The following is a 25577-nucleotide window of genomic DNA, read 5'->3' on the forward strand; positions in this document are numbered from 1 at the left end:
TTGTAACTCCCTCCTTCTGACATCCTAAGTGCCTCCATGTGTGTCTAGATTACCTCTACCTCTGTTCACCTAGTTTCTGGTATCAAAGAGGATATTGCACTCCGTGCTCCGCAATTAATTGACGTTTTACTCTATTAGTACCAGTCCCATCCTTGAACCTTCCAGGGGTTTTCTGCAACCAAGAGAGAGAAATCAAGCTGCAGGGCATCTCACAAACAGACCTTGTAAATTCAAAGCATTAACTCGGCAGCACATCGGATCTTAACAGCCCCTTGTCCCTGGCCACAGGGGAATAAGGGCTGTAAAGCAGAACTCCTTCTTTCCAGGCACACAGAAGCCCTGGGGTAGACAAGTCCGTGCCAGATCTGGTGAGTGCGAAGATTTAGGTTTTGGTTTTGTGATAAGCCGTGCTTCATGTTCTCAGCTGCCTTTTCCTAATGAGGCTTAATGCCACTGCCTTCGGAAGGAGGAAGACAGGGGATGAAATGAAAATATCCAGTGTAGAGGAGACTGACGACCCTCCCAGCTGGGGGATCGGGACTGGGTGGGGGTGGGTTGCAAAGTATGCTGTTGACCCGGATGCTTAAATCTAATAACACAGCCCAGTGCCTGGAGCTTGCAATAGAGAGCAGAGTAGAAAATTATGTGAAGCTCTGGACACTGCAAATGGAGGAGGGGAGGTGCTGACTGCAATGTTCTCCAGGCAGGTGGTCCATAGTCTGGCTAAAGGCTCTCTTTGATCATGATCTTTTGATGACTGGCTTTTAGGAGCCAAGGCCACCTGTGAAGTCTCTGACAGAGAACAAATAGCTGAAGAAGTAGAGAGGAAAATGTGTTTTTAGCAAAAGTGGAATCATATCCAATGATTCCACCAGGCCCCACTCCCCTGGGGGCATAGTTCCTGCTGGGCCATATGGACCTCACTGAGACAGTGCCAGTATAGGACAAAAAAACACCCAAGACACCCCATGTCACTACTGAGGGCCAGGCCTAGGCAGCTGCCTTCTGAGGCTGTATTGAGTTTCAGAACTATGCCCTCCCAAAATGGGATGCCATCTTTAGAGCTTTGAGAACCACATGCACTCAGCCCCTGAAACTTGGCAGACTACCCAAGTCCTCCAGAGTCAAGGAAGCAACTGGGAGGGGTCAGATGCTGCTTTGTTTATTTATTAGATATTTTATTTATTTACATTTCAAATGGTATCCCCTTTCCTAGTTCACACCCCCCCCCAAACCTCCAATCCCCTCCTCCTCCTCCTGTTTCTGTAAGGGTGCTCCCCTACTCACCCACCCACTCCCACCTCACCACCCTGGCATTCCCCACACTGGGGCATCAAGCCTTCACAGAACCAAGGGTCTCTCCTCCCATTGATGTCCGACAAGCTCATCCTCTGCTACATATGTGGCTCCATGTGTACTCTTTGGTTGGTGGTTTAGTCCCTGGGAGCTCTGGGGGGTCTGGTTGGTTGATATTGTTGTTCTTCCTATGGGGTTGCAAACATATTCAGCTCCTTCAGTCTTTTCCCTAACTCTGCCATTGGAGTCTCAGTGCTTAGTCCAATGGTTGGCTGTGAGCATCCGCCTCTGTATTTGTCAGGCTCTGGCAGAGCCTCTCAAGCGACAGCTTTATCAGGCTGTCAGCATGCACTTCTAGTGTCTGGGTTTGGTGGCTGTATATGGGATGGATCCCCAAGTGGAGCAGTCTCTGAATGGCCTTTCCTTCAGTCTCTGCTCCACACTTTGTCCCCATATTTCATTTAGACAGGAGCAATTCGGGGTTAAAAATTTGAAGATGTGTGGGTGACCCCATCCTTCCACCAGGGACTTTGCCTAATCTCTCAATATGGTCTCTACAGGTTCTTCCTCCCCCTTGTTGGTCATTTCAGCTAGTCTCATCCCCCCCCCCCGTTGGGTCCTGGGAGCCTCTTGCTTTCCTGGCATCTGGGACTTTCTGGTGGCTACCCCCATTTCCCCTTCCCCCATTGCTACACAGCTCTGTTCAGTTTCCTGACCCTCTGTATATCATCCCGTCTCCTCCCATACCTGATCCTTCCCCCCTTCCCCTCCACCTCTTCTCTTTCTCACAAGTTCCTCCTACCTTCTATCTCCTATGAGTATTTTGTTCCCCTGAACAAAGGACTGAAGCATCAAAACTTGGGTCTTCCTTCTTCTTGAGCTTCATATCGTCTGTGAGTTGTATCATTGGTATTCTGAGCTTCTTGCCTAACATCCACTTATCAGTGAGTACATATCATGTGCGTTCTTTTGTGACTGTGTTACCCCATTCAGGGTATTTTCTAGTTCCATCCATTTGCCTAAGAATGTCATGAAGTCGTTGTTTTTAATAGCTGAGTAGTACTCCATTGTGTAGATGCACCACATTTTCTGTATCCGTTCTTCTGTTGAGGGACATCTGGGTTCTTTCCAGTTTCCTGCTATTATAAATAAGGCTGATATGAACATAGTGGAGCATTTGTCCTTGTTATATGTTGGAGCATCTTTTGGGTATATGCCCAGGAGTGGTCTAGCTGTGTCCTCAAGTAGTACTATGTCCAATTTTCTGAGGAACCTCCAGACTGATTTCCAGAGTGGTTGTATTAGCTTATAGTCCTACCAGCAATGGAGGAGTGTTCCTCTTTCTCCACATCCTCGCCAGCATCTGTTGTCATCTGAGTTTTTGATCTTAGCCATTTTGACTGATGTGAAGTGGAATCTCAGGGTTGTTTTAATTTGCATTTTCCTGATGACTAAGGATGTTGAACATTTTTTTGGGAGGGTGCTTCTTGGCCATTCGATATTCCTTAGTTGGGAATTCTTTGTTTAGCTCTGTACCCCATTTTTAATAAGGTTATTTGGTTCTCTGGAGTCTAACTTACTGAGTTCTTTTTTAAATGGCCTTGAATTTAGCCATCTGTCTGTCCGTTTGTCTGTTAGTCTCCCTTTAGCTCTCCCTCTCCATCTGTGTGTGGGCTTATGTGTGTGTCCTTTCTTCTTTCCTTTCTTCTTTCTGTTCCTTTACAATGCTGAATCCAGGTTGTTCTACATTCTAGGAAAGGGTTTCGTTTCAAGTTTTTACACAGAAGTCAAGAAGAGTTCTGGCTGTTAACTGGGCATGGTGTCTCATGCTGTATTCCCAGCAAGTCATTGGTAAAGCAGGATTACCACAAGTTTGAGGCCAGTCTGACCTACATGGTGAGTCTCTCTCTGCCTGTCTGTCTGTCTGTGTCTGTGTCTCTGTCTGTCTGTGTCTGTCTCTCTCAGAAAAAGTAGTTTTGCTTGTGGGCCCTCATCTCTTAGAAAGGAGTTGAGAGAGTTAGCAAAATAGAAGGGCAGATGAGCCTGCTCATTGCACTCCTTGCTATTTTATAGGACTGGTCCCTGAGTTAAACATTTGCCCTTGAGGCATTCAACCTTGCTCACCTCAGAAAGATCACTCCAAATATACTAGCTGACTGATGACACCCCTCATAGAGGGTTATGGAGAGTCACGAGAGAGACCTTCGCCTGAGTATCCCACCTATTGTTTTCAGCTCTGCCCTTATTGCATGAGGCCAAAGTATGTAGGCAAAGAAATTTAGTAGAAGGAGACTCTGTCTATGTACATATAGGAAAGACCTCATCCCTGCCTGGCAAAAACTTTCCTCTCTATAGCTTTTGAAGAAACATTCATACCCATTTAGAAGGTAAATCAGCCCAATAAACTCATTTGTTGAGTCATGCCTTATTTTGTCTTTAAGACCTTATGAGGATGGGTAGATGTTTCTTATGTCTTTCCTTGAGAATTTAGCAACAATTTCTCACTGTTGTGAGTTATTTTTGTCTCGTCATGACCAAATAACTGATTAGAAGCAACCTAAGAGAGGAACAGGATTCTTTTCTCTCATAGGTTGAATATACAGTCTATTGTGGGTAGGAAAGTACAACAACTAATGTGAAACAACTGGTCTTCTGACGTCAGGAAGCACAGGCATGAGTAGTACACCTAGTAGTCTTTCCAGGACCCATGCCACAGAGTGGTGCTGCCAACACTCTGGATGAATCTTCTCACTCCAGGTAAATTCTTTGGAAATTTCTTAATGAACATATCTACAGCTATGTCTCCCAGGTGATTATAAATCCCATCAAGTTGGCCATGGAGATTAACCATGACAAACCCTGAGGTCCTACACTTTTTAAAATTGTTTGTTTGTTTGTTTGTTGTTGTTGTTGTTGTTGTTGGTGGTGGTGGTGGTGGTGGTGTGTGTGTGTGTGTGTGTGTGTGTGTGTGTGTGTTGTGTGGGTTAAGTTTAAAAACTCTCTCACAAAGGTAATTTTGGGCTTTTTTCTTATAGTATGGGTTTGTGAACCATTATTACCATAAAGACCAATATAGCTAGACGAAGATTTTACTAGGAGTCAAAGTTCTAATTCTGGTTCCAGCATGAACAGATAGATGGAAAAAATCTACCCCATTTTCAGTTGTGAGAATGTGCCTGGAAATGACATACTCCCAGTTCATACTCATGTGGGCACAGGCATTGCATACTTGTAGTATTTGATGGTGAAGTAGCGAGACTTGTAGAGCATTGACAATTATATCCTTTCTAATTTTTAATGTTGTTCTTCTGAACTATGTCCCATGGCTCTTCTGCCACTAAATTCAAAAGGAAAAAAAATAAAGGAAAGAAATAGAAAAAGAAAAAGATCTCTTTCCTGTAGAAACTGGAGGGTTAAAATTCTAAACCCCGGGGACTGATTGGACCTTTCCTGTCAGTCTTTCTGGACATGAGCCAGAGATTTCCTCCTTCTGAGAAAAATAAAGTCCCCAGTATATTGGCACTCTGGAAAGAATCCACAAATGGCTGTCACATTAGTTCACTTTTCCCGGCAACCACAAACAGGAGCAGTGCCCTAGTACCAGAAGCTGTGGTGTTCAGAGCCAAAATGTTAATTCTCCATCCCCACTCATAGACCTGCCCACTATACCTGAATCTTTTAATCATAAAGCTTGGGCTCCACTAGTATTGAGATTAGTCAGCTATTTTCAAGGAACTCCCATGGCCAAGTCAGCCAATATTAATGATACTGCTATTGCAACTGACATTAATTCTGTTTTTGCTTTGTACCGGGTATGGCTTTCATGCATTAATTCATATCATCTTATTTGTCTGAAGGAGGAAACACTCATCCTGAATCTACTAAGGATTTTTGAGTTTTCATGTTTGAGTAAGTACATATACAGTGGAGTGTGTGTGTGTGTGTGTGTGTGTGTGTGTGTGTGTGTGTGTGTGTGTGTGTGGTGTAAATGTGAGTCAGAGAGCAACTTTGGGTATCATTCTTCTGGTGCCATTCATCTTGCTGTTTTGACTTGATCTCATCATGATCCCCAGGGATCCCCTTGTCTCCAGTACTGGGGTTACAAATATGTACAAGTACATGGCGGTGGTTTGAGTGAGAATGGTCCCATAGGCTCATAGATTGGAATACCTGCACACCAGAGCATGGCACTATTTGAAAAGATTAGGAGGCGTGGCCTGGTTGGAGGAGGTGTGTCACTGGGGGTGGGCTCTGACGTTTCACAATGTCCATTCTAAGCTCTGAGTCTCTCTCTTCATACTGCCTGAAGCTCTGGATGTAGAACTTTCAGCCAATTCTTCAGCAACATGTCTTGCCTCCCTGCTGCCATGCTCCCTGCCATGATCACAATGAATTAAACCTCTGCATCTGTAAGCTAGCCTCAATTAAATGTTTTCTTTTATAAGAGTTGCTATGGTCACGCTACCTCTCCACAGCAATAGACCACCGACTAAGGCATACACCAAATTTTACTAACCCTGGGCACTTAACTTCATTTTCAGTTCCAGGAATGGTTTCCCTCTAATTGAGGAGGTATAAGTTCAATTAGAGAGCTGTTGGTTACTGCTACATTATGTGTGCCACTACTGCACCCTTATGGCCATTGTGCTGTGCTGGTTGCTGTGGTTCGTAGATGCCACAGCTCAGTGGGACTGTTGGTTGCTTTCCTTCTCCTTAGGAAGCTTTCGTGGTCCTTCCTGTTACTATGAAAGCTAATGCTAAGAGAGGAGGCCTTCAGGTCAGTTCCAGCTCAGAGACCTTTGGGCTTTGTGTCTGAGTGCATTATTCTCTCAGCAATAGGAATTTACATTCTATCTCTGTGGGACAGCCAAGAGCAACAGCGGTAGTCTGTAATGTTTTAGAGTTCTGTTGTACAGTAGGTTAGCTTTTTAACTGTAGGTTCTGGAGGGTCAAACTGTAGGTTCTGCATGCTTACAAGTCAAACACTCCACTGACTAAGCCCTCCCCCCAGTTTTCTGGAGAGTTTTGCTATGCGACTTTATAGGTTTGGATAGATGTAAGCCATACCAAAGAACATTACATTTCCCTAAAAGCAAATTTGCTTATGAAATACATCATATTTGGCTAGCTTTATTTTTCTATTTTGTTTCACTTAGGACTTGAAGAATAGCCAGGAATGCTAATTGTTTGGGTTAATTACCAAAACTGCGTATTCCTTGATGTTTCAAACCACTTTACATGTTTGAGAATCCAAGAATATTTAACATACAATTTTAAATTTCTCTTTCTACCTTTTATTATCTACTACTCACAACACAATATCCATTATCTCCTTTAAAAATGAAAACTAAAAGTCAAAGACTACATAAATTCCTTCATAGCTGTATAAACTTGTAAAACTTTCTCAGATTAAAAGAAATCACTATACAATATCCTGTTGCATAAATGTTGTATGCTTCTCATTTAGAAATAATAATTTCTATTTAGAAAAAGTGTACACGCAGAGAGAGATGTCTATTAAGTTGAAAAGAGAAGGGTATGATGCGGTTTATTGTTTTTAAGGAGCCCGGCACTGGCTTCCCACTTCCATCTGCAGTAGCTTATGGCATTATTACCTCAACCCTACCAAACAGACTTTCTCATTAGACAGACAAGGAAACCAAGGCAAGGCTCCACTAGAGAAGACCTAGTGGTAGAGTCAGTATTTAAATTTATTTCTGTTTGATTGCCAGCCTCATGTTTTTCTCCTCTATCTCCTGGTTTTCATTTCTATTGCCAATCAGAGTCTAACCCTGCCGGACTATTTCTCTTTTCCTCCTGAAGTACTCAAATGTCAGGAAGAAATCATAGGAGAATAAAGATGGTAATTACAAGGAACCATTTAAATGTGTTTTTTCTACTTTAGAGAAGGTGTTATAGTCATTCCATGGACCCAAGAAGGCTTAGAGACAGTAAAGAAAATGGTAGGAATGTCCATAACCTACCTCCATTTCTGGAAACTGACCGTGGCCCAGATTAAAAGCAAGTTCTATACTTTTGAAAGGCACCTGTATTCTTTGTCACAGATTCCTTTCAATCATGTTGCTCATGATAATGAGCTGTCCTTCATGTTTATATCATCCCCATATTGCATGAAGCACAAATTTCATTCAAAATATATTTTCAATAATTCTTGTCTATACTGAAAATCTCCCTTTAAATTTCTTTCCTTCCTTTTTATTGATTACTTGGGAAATCTCTCATCATGCACCCCAATTGTATTCACCTCATAGTACTCTCATGTCTATCCCCTCCCATATGACCCCCCAATAAAAGAAGAAAGTGGAAAAGAAAGTTCATTTTATGTTGTCCATATACTCACTGGAGCATAGTCAAATTCTTAGTAGCCAGCCCCCCAAGGTTAGATGAGACCTTCATCACCTGCATCCATTCCAGAAGCCATCAATTTGCTGTGGCCAGAGAGAGGCGAGTGCAGCTCTCTTGTGTACCTACAGACATCAACATGGTTTCAGGTGGCAGCCCAGAGAGGGACATCACCATGTGCTTGTGTGGTAACTTGAGCCACAGACATCAACATGACCCACAGTCATATCAGGATGACTGACCCACTCGTGGCCTTTAGAGGCTGCATGGACCATGGGCTTCAACATGGCCTTAGGTGGCTATTCCTGCTATTAGCATCAGCATCAACATCCCCCACCAAACCTCCCCAAGGCAGCAAAACCGGAGGATATCACCAAGGCATATGCAGAGGCACAGACTGCATTCATTCATGTGGGGCTCAGGCTTTATCATGGCCTGGGACAGCAGCATGGAGTACAGACACCTACATGGCTTCTGGTGGCATCTCATAATATGTGGTCCTTCAAGGAGGTTCTTTTCTCATCTTGGGCCTCTGAGACAGGGGTCCTGCTACCAGGCATCAGTTTGGGGGCTGAGTCTGCCTTTACATGAGCTCCAGGCTGCTGCACACCATCTTGCCATTTCTACTGGGAAATGACATCATGTTCACCTCAGCCCTTTCTCTCACTTGTCACCACCATCTCATCTTGAGTCCTGTCTCTCCATAGCACACTCCCTGCTCTGTTATCCTAGCCTTCCCACCTCTGCATCAAATCCTTGTTCATCATAGTGGTGCCTCCCTTGAAGCAGAGGTGGTGTTAGGAGTCTTCTTTTTCCTTCTTTATCTATCCTTATACGTAAGAGTGGATTCTGTCTGTGCTCATTTTGGCTCCATGGTGGGGCCTGCTTGCTACTCTATGGAATCTGGGATCAGGGTTATCTGGAAAATTCATAATAGGAACTACCCGTGTTTTTTTTCCAGTCACATTTATTTTTAGTTGATCCACTTTACCCATGCAACTTGTCACTTGTATTTTCTGAGATGTCATTATAAAAATTAATCCTATAAATTTTGATTAACTTCTATGACTTTCTAAGTTGATGTATATTTTGAACCTATGGACTACTGTTCTAGTCAGTTTATAAGCACTTGCTGGTTAAAATTTAAGGAGCACTTAGAAAGTAGGCAGAGTGCCTCAGCTTAGTTCTGCATGTGCTCCTTGGCCTGATAACAAAGGAGATCGCATATGTCCTGTACCTTCTCAAGTCATAGAGTGCAGGTAGGATGACAAGTCATTATAATATCCATTGTAAAATTGTTAGACGTGGATGCCAGTGTTGTAAAGGGCAATTTTACCAACCACATAAGGAAATCATGCTGGCTTTTCATGTTACCTGGCTTGAAGTATATCCTGAGCACATGGAATCCACCATCTCCAATGTAGCTCCTGGGAAGAATTGAGAACAATTTAGAAGCTGTACTCCTTGATCACATCCTGACCTGCATCACATCTCTCAACCATTTGTTTTTGTCTATTAGATACATGCATAGTTTTCTGGAAATGGATGGTTTGTGAATTCACAAATAACCAGAGGGTTTTACAAGAAGAACCCTATGCTTGAATGTTTTTATTTCTACAAAGCTCCAAATCACATCATTTATAAAGTAACCTCAGACTGCTTTTTAAAGCCAAAGTAATTGTTATTATTACCTCAATATCTGAATGGACTTCTGTAGTTTCCAGAACAATTCTATCCACTGCAATAGATTATATTACTCATGTTCATCATTGATTCTTTCCCTCCACTCATGCATATCTTCCCAATGGTCTAGAGATGTTTTGATGGCTCCATTGACATTGGGCTTGGCCATGTAACTAGTGGAATGTATATTTCTGGGAGAAATGTGTTACGTTAAAGCTCAGTCTTGTATACCCAAAGGAAGCTTCCAGTCCTCTTTTGCATTGTAGTTGACAGTCACAAGAATGGAAAGACCCATTGTACCTGCAGCCTGGCTCGCACTGAAGCAATCTTGAACCCAAGTACAGTCATGATCTAATGAGCCCACCACTTGTCCAAAAACTTATGAAGGAGATATAATTCTTGTTGCAAACATTTGGAGATTATTTGTTGTATGATAATATTATAGCAAAACCAAGCATAGATACTAACATGTCTATATTACCTCTTATTTTTCTCTAAATAGCTGTGTAAATTTGTACAGAGAAAATCATTGTTCCTATTCTATAGAAGAAGCCATTGAAGCTTTAAGAGAGTTTGAGGTTCATGTAACATCATGAAATCAATGAGTTTTGGAAGCTGTCATCTAACCTGGATATGTTGATGCCAAGTGTGGTGCTCTTTCTCTTACATATATAGCCTCCATAGAGTCCTCTCTCTGTGGAAAGACTAACCCATTAGTCGGCATTTACTCCCAGTCATCCAGCTAACTAAGCACGTATCTAATAGCCACACAGTGATGAGGTAGGAAGGTTCTTTGATATAAAAATGAAGATTCAATTTGTGTAAAAGTTTATAGGAAAGCAATGCTTTAGAAGTGGTATAAATTATTGAATACTTTCCATCTCAACTGATTCTCATGGTGCACTGCATTTTTCTTGATTTTCTTTTGTGGTGGTTGTTAAAAAATGGAAGGATTAGTTTTTAAAATGCTTCCTGGGAGACTCCATTTCTTAAATCTGTTTGCTGGACAATTGCATCTCCCTGCTGGGTGCTAGACAGAACTACAAGGGGTTCCTGGACAATAACATCTGCAGTAACCTCTTAGCAAAGTCCAGACTGGGTACCCACTGGCCTGAGTCCAAATGTCCAACTGACCGTATTGAATAGTGACCCATGCAGGGAGGGTGTAAACACAATACCATTTCCTCAAGTTGTGTCGTATTATTGTAGTTACTGACATGAATTGAGCACTTAGTGTGCCCAAATGCTTAATGCACATTAATAACAGATTACCCTCCAACACACACACATCTGATTTAATTTGGCACGGACCCTGCTACATTTCTCTTTCTTCTCTGTGTCTACTGACTCTGACTTAAGCTTGGAAGATGGAGATGGGGAATGAGGTGTCAGACAAATCCTGGGACAAAATTAAAGGGGAAAACCACCATTTACACCTGTAGGTGTTAGTGAACTGGAGGAAAGAATCATAAACTATTTGGAAGACAGGATTAGAAATCTGAGTGAACAGAAGTAGTTGGATAAAGATGAAATGAAAAGCAGTTAGGGATGTGTCTCGAATATGAGCAGCAGGCAAGAGAACCAGAAAGAAATGGAAAGGCTATGACAAAATGCATGAAATAGGCATGATGGATAACACAGAGGTTCAAGCCAGCAATAAGTCCTTTTTTTCTCCACTATGACTCTAACCAAAGCACTATGGCAACCACACATTTTAAAAATGTTTTATTAAACTTAAAATTTTTAAATTTGATTAATGATTACTGAACTCGTGAACATCAAGCTCGGTGCTAAGATAAATTTACACAAAATGGTCAAAGTTACAAGATGCTGATTTGGATGCAACAATGTGGTGGAGAACATTTTTACTGAGGCCATGTAATGGAGCAGTAAAAATAGTTGTGGGGGATAACATGAACTATCTGGTTTGTGAAGGGATAAAACCTACATTTATGAAGGACTGGCTCTGAATGGGGGAAAATTATCTTCAAGTGATTTTTAGGTGCTAGAAAACATTGCTATAAGAATCCATATATCCTGCTTTGGATGTTACCCAAGGACAGCATTCTAGAGTTTAAAGTAGGTCAGAATTACCTGGAAGCCCAAGCGACTGGGTTTCATCTTCAGGTTTAACTCAAACTCAAGTCAGATATGTCTGTCATCAGGCCCAAGAATCTCCATTTCTCACAAGTTCTATGTTCTGTTGATAACCTGGGATCCCGTTTTAAGAGGCATTAGCTTCATTTAACATTGTGTTTCCTGTATTGAGGAGAACCACTCAGACCAGAGACACAGTTGGGGCTCTCGTCCTTTGTGTCTTCTCTACGGTTGAGTCTCTTTGGCTTCCTGTACGTTCCTCTCTTTTAGGGAGTTGAACCCTGGTTTGGCAGCACTACGTAAGTCACGTGATTACACTGATACAGAGGAAGAGGATTTCTAGACCTTTCCTCTAGTTATTGACATGCTGCACAATTAGACTGGCATCTAGAAACACATATTGCTCTAGAATGTTCCATCTGTTGTTAGTAATTAGGCAAACTGGGAAACTATAGCTTTGTTCATGAATTGATGAAGACTAGCTATTAGTTGTGCACAGTGATTAAAAAAAAGGGAGTTTGGTTTATTTTACAATCGTGAAAAGATAGAGACTCAAAGCCAGCCATTTAAATGTTTCCTATGCCTTGACTGAAGTCAAAGCTCTCTAAACAACAGGGTTATGTGTAAAATACAGTAGTATATATTATAGTTATAGTTAAAGTTGTTAATGCACTCGTCTACAGCTCTTACCATGTGCTACGTGGTACTGAATGTGAACTAAGACAGAAGTAGTCCCTGCCCTTGAGGAATGTACTATCTAGACAGGCAGGACGTGGAATATAATGGTGTTAATGGAATGTAATGGGACATTCCACCCAGTGTACATGGCTCTTATGAGATGGGAAGAAATGATGTGGAAATGCAGGTGTGTGGGAATTTCCCTGATCCTTGTCGTTATGATTAGGAAAAAGAAAAATCTAGAAAGGGTCATGAAAAGACAAAAACGTGGCAACAGAAAATTAGCAGCCTGTAAGGAAGAGTGCAGACAGGATAGGCGAGCAGTTAAGGAGTGGGGAGTGGGTATCCTAGAATTCTGCAAGCCAAAGTTTTAACTAGTTTGAAATGCATGTGGTCAACAGCTCCAAATGCTTCAGAGAGCTCCAAGCCAGGGAGCTGAAGGAAAGCACTTAGCAGCCTGAAGCAGGCAACTGATGCAGGGGCTCGGGGGATGCAGATAGACATAGAAAACGAGAGATTGTTTCCTGTCAGTCTTACCGACAAGGAAACAGAGAGATGCATAGTCCAGGTGAGTCATTTGCAGATGTCAGATTAAATTGCTCCCATCTTGCAAAATGTCAGAATTATATTTTTGCCAATTAGAGAGTCTCCCGCGTTTGTCTTCAGACTTACAACTGGTCAAATACCCACAGGTCTATCCTAGTGGCCCTCAAGAGCAAAATGACATTGTTCTAGAGATGGTCCTTTCAGGTCAGGGTGGCACCCTTTGGTGCTCATTAGGTGGCCTGACATTTTTCGTTAGGAGACTGAGGCCTAGGAGGGAGGTACGCTGTAAACTGTTATATTATTAATAATAAATAATCTTCACAGAAAACCTGCACTGCAGACATGAAGGCTGCAGCACAAAGGAGTTTGGAGGGGCAAACCATAGAGGTGTGGGGGAGGAGTGTACCTGCAGGGACAGGGCAAATCATAGAGGTGTGGGGGAGGAGTGTACCTGCAGGGACAGGGCAAGAGAAATATACAGCGTATGCTCTTGCAGAATGCATCTTCAAAACACTGGGGAAACATCTGTCTCTAGCCTGGCTCTTCTCATTCTATTGAGTTGCTCCTTAAACCTGAGGGACGAGTACCGAGAAAGTCTGACAGGAACAAATGCAGACTAACTGCCTGAATGAAACATGACCATAGCAGCAGACCAAAAAGAGGCAGGGTGGGGCCCTGCTGCACGAAATGCCATTCCCATAAAGAATTTTGTGGGGAAGCAACAATTCACTTCAGAATCCTTGTGTTTGATCTGTTAAGAAGGTGTTTACTGTAATCAGGAAAAGGTTTACTTGGTAGGGAACACAGAAAGGGGAAGGGAGATGGACTCCAATTAGGTTAGATGACCCTCTAGGCCTCCTCGACTGTCCACACTCTACTCCTCCATCCTTTCCTGTTTTGATTTGCTGTATCCTCTTAGAAAAGGAAACTTAATTTTAACTAAATCATTTGAGGTTTTAGCATGGGTGTGGGAGGACCAGGCAGGAAAGCGATAAAGTCAGAGATGCCTTGCTATAAAAGTGAATTATGCTTTCAAACCCAATGGAAGCATACAGGTCATAGTCACTGGCACAGTTGAAAAAAATACATTGAGCCTGTTAAGAAAAGGGCAAAGCTCCATTCTCTTAAGGCTTCCTTGGTTGTGGGGAGTTCTGGGTATTGCTAGGCACAGCTCTGTGAAAGAACTGAGTATCAATTTTCTTCTCTCTGTCACTAGTTACTCTTCCTGTATCATCCCAGTGAACGGCAGAATGTTCATCCCACTGGAATGGAGGGGCAAGTTTCCTTATTCTACTAAGCTTCATGAGTGTGTGTGTGTGTGTGTGTTGTGTGTGTGTGTGTGTGTGCATGTGTGTAACTATAAGTAACCAGTTAAAAACGAATCAAGCTTACTCTTCCCTTCTGTCCACCCCCCTCATTTTTTTGTCTTTAGTAACCTTAAGGGTTATAATTTTAGCAAGCACTGATTTGTCACTAAACTCTGCATAGTACAGTGCATCCTTAGCCATTTTTCCTAAATCTTTGCAAGGTTTCTGCCTGAGACCCTGTAACAAAGGATGACACAACAAGAGAAAACCCATCGATTTATCTGATGTAAGTTGTACATGACACAGGCACCTTTAGAAATGAGAAGCCAAGGGGGACAGCTTTACACATGTATGCCTGGGTGGGGGAGAGTGGACGGACAATTGTAGAGATGTAGAATTGGAGAAGAGAGTCTGATGCACTCTCATGCACAGAGGGAGAGCCGAGGAAGGGCTGTGTGTTCAAACATCTCTGTCTTGGTGTCTCTCCCCCCTCAGATGCAGGGAGGGAATACTTCCCCCTCAGCTTGCTTCATGGAAGAATAGCAACCTGCTTCTGCTGTTTCCCCAAATGCCAAGAGACTATACTTTGGGACAGAGTATTTAGATGGTTGCCACTTATGTCTCCTTGTCCCACTCACAGTATCAAAGATGCATGCAAGGCCTTGATAGAAAATAGAAAAGACACTTGCAGGTGACATCCTTCCCTCTAACTTGCAGAAGGTGAGAGCCTGGGGTCCTGTTATGTGGATAGGAAGTCCCCAGTCCCTGTAAGCTCAGAACCAGCTGCTAACTCTTGTCATGATCAGACAGGCCTCATCCATTACCATCCCCAAAGAAAACCTCTCCAGAGAAGAACTGTGGATGCTAAAGAGTTACTTTAACAAGATAGATTTTCCTCTGTCTTCAAAGGGTTTTAGTAAAGAACACAGGAGTCTGTATAGGCCTAAGAACAAATACACAACAACAAAACCCAAAAAGAACACATCCTCTTCTTGACGTGAGCAGGGAGGTGGATAGAGAGCCGTGCAGAGGAAAGTCAAGGATGGCAGCGGATGGGGGCCAGTCGTGTCCATCACAACCTACACTGCGTGGGACCTCATTTTAGATGAAGCTCCCAGAACACAGACACTTTGAAGATCCTAAGCAAATTAATCCAACACTTCAATGTCTTTCTGAGAAAAAGTGTTCAACTCCCCTTTCCCGGGGACACCCACACCTTTAAGGATTTTACTCAGAGCTGTTCAAGAACTGATCTGGACAGCAGAAACCAAACATATTTGTTGATAAAATGTTGACAACAAATCCATAAAGCAAATTTCAACTTGGAGAATGTTTTCCTCTAGGGAACTAGGAAATAAATAAAATAAAATAAAATATTCATAGAAAGTTTCATATTAAGGCCATGGCCTGATTTTAATGTCCCTGCCCTACTATTGGATTTTTAGGCTTTTAAACATTTAAAAAACATTACTGAAAATTTCAAACATATCCAAACTAAATGGAATTGCATATTGAACCTCTCTGTACTCACCTTTCACCTCTAACCCTGAACATTCGGTGGTTTCTAGTCTTCTGTATCCCCCGCCCACTAAGTTGTTATACACTATCTCAGGTGTGTGCACGCTGAGACGCACGAGTCTGGCCTATGTGCATACAGTGATGTCTATATTGTACGATGAAACACCTTTACCTCTCCAGAAAGTTCCCTCATGCACTACTCAGTCATTGTAGACATTATCTTTTCACTCTTTTAAGAACCTCTTATATGCACAACCATACAGGGTTTCTTTGTACTTTTCATTTGTCCTAATGTCTGTGAGTTTTGCTCCTGTTCATGTGCATATAAGCAATGCTTTACCTCCCTTATCCCGTTTTGGCTGGTAGTGTTTCACTGTATGAAAACATTACGGTTTGCTCATTGATTCTTTTGTTGACAGACATTTGGGCTGTTTCCAGTCATCAACTATTGTGAAGGGGAAAAAAACATCAGTAAACACTCCTGAACCAATCCTTTGGCTGGTGTTTGCTTTCCCCTCTGTTGCATAAATAAATCATGAAGAATGGAATGGCTGAGCCAATGAAGTAGCTTGACCAGAAGCCCAGTGCTCGGGTTTCCTTCCTTTTGCAGTGGATGCTCGTCTCCTTAATGCGCCATTGTCAATAGTGGTCTTTTTCCTCACATGGTTGTTTTGACATGTTTGTGGGGGGAAAAATCAATCGACAACATAAGTGTGGACTTACTTCTGGTCTCTGCATTCTGTTCTATCGATCTGTTTGTTTATCCTATGCTGATACCTCTCTGCATTGGTTATGACAGCCTCGTAGGGAGCTTTGAAGGCACATTCTATGTGTAGGTCACGGAACTTGTGTTTTCAACAAGAAAATTGATAAGATGGTCTACTTATTTTCTTTTTCACAAACATTTTAGAATCAGCTTTTAATTTATTTTTAATATCCCAGATTCTGAATTTGTGGTCATATTAAATTGTGAATTAACCAGAGAAGAGCAAGTATTTTTAAAAACACTAAATCTTCTAATTTATTAATTGGTATAACTGTTTATTTAGGTTTTTTAAATTTCTGTCCATCATGTTTTCTAATACATGGATGTTGTTCACCTTTTATATATTTATAATGCATATTTATATTACCTTATTGGGAGTAGAATTCACTTTCGTTTTTGAACATTTCATGCATATGTACAGTGTATTTTGACCATATCTGTCTCCCATCTCTTCCTTCCGGCTCTCCCAATTCCTCAACATTTATAGATAGTAACCTTTTTATTTTAGCATAGCATGTAGAAAACAATTTATTCTTATATATTAATCTTTTTTCCTTTTTTTCTTTATTAACTTGAGTATTTCTTATTTACATTTCGAATGTTGTTCCCTTTCCCGGTTTCCGGGCAAACATCCCCCTAATCCCTCCCCCTCTCCTTCTATATGGGTGTTCCCCTCCCCATCCTCCCCCCATTACCGCCCTCCCCCCAACAATCACGTCCACTGGGGGTTCAGTCTTGGCAGGACCAAGGGCTTCCCCTTCCACTGGTGCTCTTACTAGGATATTCATTGCTACCTATGAGGTCAGAGTCCAGGGTCAATCCATGTATAGTCTTTAGGTAGTGGCTTAGTCCCTGGAAGCTCTGGTTGGTTGGCATTGTTGTTCATATGGGGTCTCGAGCCCCTTCAAGCTCTTACTCTGGATACTGGTCATTTGTATTATCCTGTCCAACATCAGCTCTGTTATATGATCATCAACTGAATTAAAAGCATTAAAATGGCTTTTGTCTTTAAAATTACTTTCTTCATTTTGTCCTTTCTGTTTTATTTTTATTACATATTGTTCTGCTTTCTATCAATTCTTTTTAGTTGTCTTTCTTAATGTCTGAAGACGACTGAAATCAGATCTTGTGTCCTAACACAGACACTCACTTAAGATCTCCCTTATCCCTGTAAGCATTGCTTTAACTATGCAACACAATTTTTATGCCATATTTTATTGTCCTTTACAAAATTATTCATAACTCTCTTGTAATCTTTCTTTGATCCACAGGTTATGTGAAAATTTCTCATTTAATTTCTGAATGCTGTAGCTTTTCTAGACAGTTTATAGAGTTCCAGTTTAGTCTTCATTTAGTCAGAGATTATTCTTACAAAACTTCCATGTTTTGAACCATATCAAGATGTTTATATAAGCTACCTGTGGTCTATTACAGTGGATGCTCCTTGTGTGTAAAAACCTACCTGTGGTCTATCATAGCAGATGTCCCATGAGTCCTGAAAATAAACTTCTATCCTGAAGTTGTTGGGGTTCTGCTCTACAAAGGCAATGCAGATTAATTAGCATCTAACCTATTTTCTTCCTATAACTTACTGAGGTTAAGAGTGCTAAAAACCTTTAATTATAAATTTATAATTTCTCTTTCTTCCTTCAGTCAGTATACTCTGTTACATATGGTTTGAAATAAAGTTTAGCCCACAGAAATTTAAATTACTCTAATTTCCTGATAGATACTTTCATTATTAAGAAACATGCTTTTTCCCAATAATGTTCCTTTTCTCAATGTTTATTTTGTGTATTTTATAACAAAGCTACTCCATCTGTTTTAGTATTTGCGTGATTTGCCTATTTCTGTTATTTTACAAACAGTATTTGGAAGTTTTTAATAACGAGCATCTTCTGTGGGTAGTGTGGGTGTTGTTGAGGTAGATCTTGCATGCCATTCTGCTGATATGTGACTTTTATTGTAGGGTTGACCCAGTCATACTTGTGTAAACGCTGGCATCATAGAGATTACTTCTGCCATGGCATGTTAGATTTTTATTTTGCCCATTTTAATATTTTTTATTTTCATTTTGGCAAAGATAGGGGAGGCTACTAGACTTTCTGTATTCTATTTTGTTTCCTTCATTGACTTCAGCTATTTCTCTTTATATTGCTTTTGAGCATTATGCTATGTGATGTTTTATAATTTATGCAGAATTAGGAGCAATTACTTAACACAACACTAAATTACCTTGAAACACTATGGCTCTATTACTCCTTTAATTTTTGTATTAGTTTTTTCTATTATGTTGACTACTTGTCATAAAACTACACACTTCATAATTTAGCAAGTCACATATTTTTTTCAAGAAGAAAGTATCAATTCATAGTAAGTCTTTACTACTCATGGTATTTTATGTATTTGAAAACTCACTTTCTCACTAAATTTTATCTTAAACTAAAAAAAAAATCAATGTTAGTTACTCTTTTATGGTCATTTACAGAGAAGTGAAGATAGTAAAAAAAGAGAAAAAAAGGAATTACTTGATCTGTATATTCCAAGCTGAGGTCAAACAAGGCTTGATATCTTACAAACTTCCTGCTTGATATCTTACATTGTACACTAATGTCCTTTGCATTATTCTTAGTAATTCTTTACTGATGTTTGCATCAGTCCACTTAGAATGCAAATTTTCTTTTTTGTTGGTGATTTGTACCCCTGACACCGTGTATAAAGAATAAGACTGAGGTAACATGCTTCTAGTGTTGCTCATGCACAGGCTGTGGAAAAATACCTATGTCTAATAAATTTCCTTCAGGCATGAGTTATAAAGTGCTATTGACTACAATGAAACATCACATATATTAATTAATTTATCTTTACATAGCAGCTCACATAAAACAGTGTTGTATATTGATTATTTGATGAAAATGTGACGAGAGACTTCCTAGAGATTAGTGCCACCTTCCCCCTTAGGAGTGGTAATTCAGTATTCACTAATTCAGTGTTTACAGAGATACGTTACAGGATGCAGCTGCCATAAACAACAAGGATGGGCTATATTATACGTATGCATATGTGCAGATACGTTTGTTAGATCCATCCACATATACTCTATTTCTGGACATCTTCACTGTCCCACGAAGAGGTGAGCATCATTTCCCCTCAGTCGTGAGACCATTCTTTGGGACATCTTTATGCACACTGCTTGCTAGTAAATACACTTGGCTGTGTTTCTGTTGTTTCTGTTGTTTTGTTGTTTTGTTTTGTTTTTCAGTTTTAAAAGATACCTTCACTCTGTGTTGAATTCTAGATTACTGACGTTGTTGTTGTTGTTACTACCATTACTTTTCAGCCTTTAAAGATGTTGTATTATTGTCCCCTGCCCTCCACTGCTTCTCGAGGAAAGTTAGAAGTTGATCTACTGTGTTTTCCTGTATGTCAGGAGTCCTTTTTCTTTGCCTGATTACAGGCTTGTCTCTTGATCTATACTTGCCCGGTCTCTTGATCTATACTTGCCCGGTTTCATTGCCATTTTTCCTGCCAGCTGTGGCTTTCTGCCTCTTAAGCTTCTTGGCTTCTTATGATGCAGGCTGAGCTTTCGGGCAGAACCCTAAAAACCTGAATATCTCATCTTTCCTAGCTCCCTTCTGAGGCAAATACCCCTCCTATCCCTACCTTCAGTGAAGCTCCTGACTCTTCAAATAACCGTCTCTGTGCACATAAGTGTGCACATGTATGTATTGTTTCCAAGATTTTATTACTGCTTTGCATGGGCTAGCTTGACAAAGCTAGTTTAATGATACTTGTTTTACTTGCTTATGATTGAAAAATGAAGTGCGTTATTGAGATTAAAGCAGTGCCGAGAACACATGGATGCTTATGGTGTATCTCATGATTTCCATGCTCCAAATTAGCTAATTGGTAATTAGAACTCCAATATCCTGACCAGTTTTGCTTTAACAAAAGAACCTTCCACCTTAGAGAAAAGATTCTTTGCTGACTCAGAACTAAGAGATAGTAATCTCTTCCCACTTTTTCCTTTTCTTTTATTCTTTCAGACAGGATCTTGCTATGTAGCTATAATCAGAAAACTTGCTGTTACTTCATTTGACTACAGCGCCTGAATCCATTAGAGGATTGGCATGCAACATCGCCTATGGCCTTGTTCAGGAATCATCATGGCTCTTCATGCATTTAATGCACAAAACTCTGCCGATGCATTGTAACAATGGCTGCCGTTCTTTGAAATTATCATCTACTGATTTAACCGCTACCTGCTTGCAGCCATACTGTCACCTCTTTTCTTTAAATACACCAACCAAACCTCAGGACTCTATTTTGCTTCTCCCTGCTTACAATGACCTAACTGTTAGTTTACTCATAGTAAATCATCTCATTTTTCATGTGTCTGCTCAAAAGTGACGTTGTTAAAGCAGCTTTTCATTCCTCTTCAGTAAGATTATCCTGGTACCTTTACAGCGCCTTCTCTTATTACCCATCTTTCTCTAACATAGCAAGATGCTTCTACCTTACAGATGACTTGCATCCCATGACAGCCTCATATAAATTGAAAATACAGGAAGTAGAAAGTGTATCCAATATACCTAACCTACTGAACATCATAGTTCAGCCTGTGTTGCCTCGGCTGTGCTCAGAGCAGTTACATTAGTCTATGGCTGAGCAAAAGCATCTAGCGTAAAGCCCAGTCTATGATAAGGCTTGAACACCGTGTAACTTCCTGACTACCGTGTTGAAGAAGGGCCAGAGTGGTTGCGTATGTATGTGATGGTTTCATCCCAAGCTGAGAATTTGTGAATTGAACTATCATCCAGCTAAAGGCCATCTGCTTCTCATCTCTCACTTGCTTGTTCATTCTCCAGATTTACTTACTAGTGTTTTATTAGAGTGTAATCTTCAAGAAGCCAAAATTTGGTGAGTTACTTATGTAAGCCCATATGCTAGAAAGAGTCCATGCATACAACAGGTGCCAAGTCAGCTTAGGGAATGATAAACAAATGTGGCTCCCTTGTGAATCTTTGACATACTGTTGCCCCGCCCTCTGGAGGGAACTCTTCAGTTGACTGCCATATACACCAGCAGCCTTGCACATGAAAGACATTTGAGATTCATGTTTTTAGTTCATATTTGTGTTGTCAGTTTGTTTTTTTAACCCATCAAAGGGCATCTGTAAAGTATTATAGCAAGACAAACACTATTATGAATATCACTGAAACTAAAAATTTGGTCTCTATGCTCTAACCAATGGCATAAAAATTGGATTTTGTTGGTTTTATGAATGAAATGTCCCTTAAGTTCTATGTGTACACAGAAAACACACACACAGACACACAATACATATACCAGTACAACCAGTGGTCTTCACAAGTTCTTTTGGCCTATTATAATGAAAACATCTGAAACCTGACTATATGACATAATGCAAACAGGAAAGAAATACAACACAGTGGCACCAGCTAATATAGAAAAAATACTTAGGAAAAGATGGATGTTTTCAAGAAATAGCAAAGAATTAGAACTGCCCCATTCCTCAGGGGAAAAGACCCTAGAAAAAAGTGATAAGGGAGAAATTATTGGATTCTGCAAGAATAGGGTCCTGCCTTGGTCTGTATGCTTGGCCAGTTTTAATAAGTCACCTTGTCTTGGAAGAGAGTTGGGTCTTGCTTTGTTTTATGTTTAGTCCTTGACCACAGAAAAGTGACCTAGCCCTTCTGGCAATGAGATTTTGAGCAATGTTGATTACAGCAAACCTCAGCCAGTCAATAATCTTTTACCTTCTTTTAAGTTTGTCATGCCGGGATCTGGCCCATGGTATTTTTACAGATACCCATAATTGAGCATCAAGGGGATCTATGCCTTGCACAGCGGGACTCACTTTCTTTGGGCATCTAATTCTTCACAGCTGAAATTACTTACATTTTCTAATATCTCAAACACCCCCAGGCAAGTGAAGTTAGCCCCAGCTAACCTCCCCATTAAAGTTTCCTGGGCCCCAGAATTCCCTGGACACCTTGTTCTGCAGTTCCTGAGCTGAGAAAACATCTCTAACGTGAGATGTCTTACTTGGATTAGAAATAAATATCACTGGGTCTTTCCACGTCTCAACACCTGAGCGTATCGCAACAATTCTCACAGCTGCATTATTTCCCCTTGTTTTCTTCTTCATGGATTCACATAGCATTTGTGATTTTGCTAAAGAGATTTAATCAGCTGACACATCTTAAGCTTCCTAACAGGAAATAGTAATAAATGAATAAGTTTTAATTTGTAACTTATTTGCAATTTCAGTTCCCACCCCACATGCTCAACACACCAGGATCTGCCTCAGTCGGCTTTACTCGTTGCTACCGTAAACTTTGCTCTTTCTGTATTTACTCCCTTCTGTCTAGAGGGACCAGTTTCATTCATGGGATTCCTAGCTCTGCTTTTTATTTCTTCAGTTACTTAAGTATTCCACCCCAACTTAAGCAAAAATGTCACAAAGCTTTCAAATCAAATGTGAATTTATTATGAAAGGGTATAAATATATGTAATAGTCGAGGTAGAGAAAAGGGAAAGAATTTTATTGTTTCTACCTCTTAGAGATGACTACTAATGTAGGTCATGAGTGCGATATTAAAGCACTATCTTTAAAAATTTATTTATTTGTTTAATATACATGAGTACATGTTTGCTGTCTTCAGACACCTTTTCAGAGGAGGGCATCAGATCTCATTACAGATGGTTGTGAGCCACTATGTGGTTGCTGGGAATTGAACTCAGGACCTCTGGAAGAGCAGTCAGTGCTCTTAACCGCTGAGCCATCTCTCCAGCCCATCAGACAATTTTAAAAGGAGACCCCCTCAATTAACGAATTAGATGAAAATGTCTAAACATAGGCTGCCTTCATGTTCTTTTATTGATAATTTTATATTAAAACATCGACACGAGAGTCACTTTGGGTGATGAGAAATACAGATTTACAATATTCAATTTTATTTTCTTCCTTTAATGCTCTCTCTCTCATATATATATATATATATATATGTATATATATATACATATATATATATAGTCAGTGGGAGCTCTTTAAAGCCATCTTCTATGTCCCTTTGACTTTTTCCTTTTAAATCCCTTCCTTGTTTTCCCACATAAGAGACTCTAGGTACATCTGTGTCATGAAAGCTTGGTTTGTTTATTAAATATCTCATCAATATTCTTCATGCATCTACCTATATCTATATCTCTATATCCATCTATCTATCTGTCCTAAGAAAAATGAGCAAAAGGAACAAATAATGGAAAATAATTAACTAACCTGGAATGTTCATTTTGGCCTGAGTTTCCCCAAAGCAAGGTTCTAGGCAATGGCTTAGGTACAGGTAGATTACTTTGGAAATGGTCCCAGGAAGCCAAAGCAGGGACATGAAGGAAACAGAGAATAGGAAGAAAATAAAGGTTTTTTTTTAAAGTGTGTTAATGGACTGCTACAATGGGTGATTCATTCACAAACCCGTGGGTCCATGGGTTTGCTATAGAATAGAGTAACCATGCCCTCTGAACAGTTACACTGAGGAGATGGGAGGCTGGGCTACCTATCCAGATCACTTTCTCCTCTCTGCTGGGGACTGTCCTTGTGTGCTGATGCTTCTGGATACAGATGGTGAAACTGCTAAGTATTGGGTTCTGAGCTCTGGAACCAGGTGCTTAGATGGAATGTTGTCAGCATGCCATGGCTGTGCACTATGATGGTGGGACCAAAGCACCAAGAGCATCTGTCATATTAAGAAAGGCAAGTCGATGGCTTAGCTCTTCCTTTGCTTGTCTCTTTGTTGCTTCTACTCAGAATGAAAACTGCTCAACCCAGACATAGTCAAGGGGGCAATTTTCTCCACCTTCTCTTTTCCAGCAGAAGGGGCATATTTAGCTTGTATTATTCCTTTGATTCATATGAACGGACACAGAGACACACAGACACACAGACACTCACATGCACATGAATGCACACACACACACACACACACACACACACACACACACACACAAAACCATTAAATGCTTTTTTGGTTTTCAGGGACAATGTACAGGGATGACTTAAGAAGAGGAACTTCACAGTGGTCTTGTGGAAGGCAGCATTTTCCTAAAGAGGAATGTGAGCAGTCAAGTGGAGGTCACCACGGCGGTGACAGGGAGAAACTGCATTGTCAGCATTTCAGCTCATCCTTCCAAAGCTCTGCTCTGTGAAACTCTAATGCTATTTCTGAGAATAATTATTTTTTACACTTTTTGAAATTTTTTGAGAATTTCACAGGTACACATAACATGTTTTGTTCTAATCTACCACCATTCCCTCATCTCTAATTCCTCCCCTATCTCTCCCCCCAGCACCTTTCCCTTCTGCTTCAATTTTGTGTGTTCATTGTGTTTTACACCCACTGAGTCAACTTCATGCAGTTATTATATGCATCAGTATAGGGCCATGTACCTGCTGGTTTTGTGTGTCAACTTGACACAAATTAGAGTCATCAGAGGAAAGGGCCTCAGTTAAGAAAATGCCTCCATGAGATCAATTAGTGATCACCCATTATGGGTCATACCTTCCCTGGGCAGCTGGTCCTAGGTTCTATGATAGAGCAGGCTGAGCAAGCCATGGGAAGCAAGTCAGTAAGTAGCACCCTCCATGACCTCGGCATCAGCTCCTTCCTTCATGTTCCTAACCTGATTAAGTTCCTGTCTGACTTCCTCCGATGTTGGATTGTGATCTGGAAGTGTTAGCCAAATAAACCTTTCCTCCCCAACTTGCTTTTGGATCATGATGTTTTGTCATAGGAATAAAAGCCATAGCTAAGACAGACCATCTCTTGGACCAATGGATAGCCTAGAATGATTTACAGCCCTGAAGAAAACCATCTCTTCCTTCCCCAGCAGTCATCAGTTGCAAGTAGATACTCAGCTGTGGGTAGGCGTCCATGAATTTCTAGCCCAACCACGCTGGGATTTTGACTGGCTTGATCTTGTGCAAGTCTTCTGCAGGCAGTGACAACAGACATGAATTCATATACGCAATAACCCTGTCATGTCCAGCAAATATTATTTTTCTACTGAGATCCATTACCTTTGCCTCTTACTATCTTGCTACCTTCTCTCCTTCCATGATGTTCCTCAGTCTCTCTCTGTCTCTCTCTGTCTCTGTCTCTGTCTGTCTGTCTGTCTCTCTGTGTGTGTGTGTGTGTGTGTGTGTGTGTGTGTGTGTGATATAGATGTCCTACTTAGAGCTGAACACCTGAGGGTATTAAGACACCAAATATTGATGTAGTTCTGCTACTTTGCTGTATGGT

At 40.8% G+C, this 25577-nt stretch overlaps 1 long non-coding RNA gene across 1 annotated transcript in view; it reads left to right on the forward strand.

Annotated features, from left to right (window-relative positions):
* The first annotated feature begins 230 nt into the window (after positions 1 to 230).
* LOC134480374 (uncharacterized) overlaps positions 231 to 25577 on the forward strand; it is a 55951-nt gene continuing 30604 nt past the window's right edge. Inside the window, exons 1-3 of the long non-coding RNA XR_010054795.1 lie at positions 231 to 368; positions 3051 to 3192; positions 5154 to 5205. This is a non-coding gene — a long non-coding RNA (uncharacterized LOC134480374). The remainder of the gene's footprint in view (positions 369 to 3050; positions 3193 to 5153; positions 5206 to 25577) is intronic.

Source organism: Rattus norvegicus, chromosome 9, assembly GCF_036323735.1.
Source record: "Rattus norvegicus strain BN/NHsdMcwi chromosome 9, GRCr8, whole genome shotgun sequence".
NCBI lineage: Eukaryota > Metazoa > Chordata > Mammalia > Rodentia > Muridae > Rattus > Rattus norvegicus.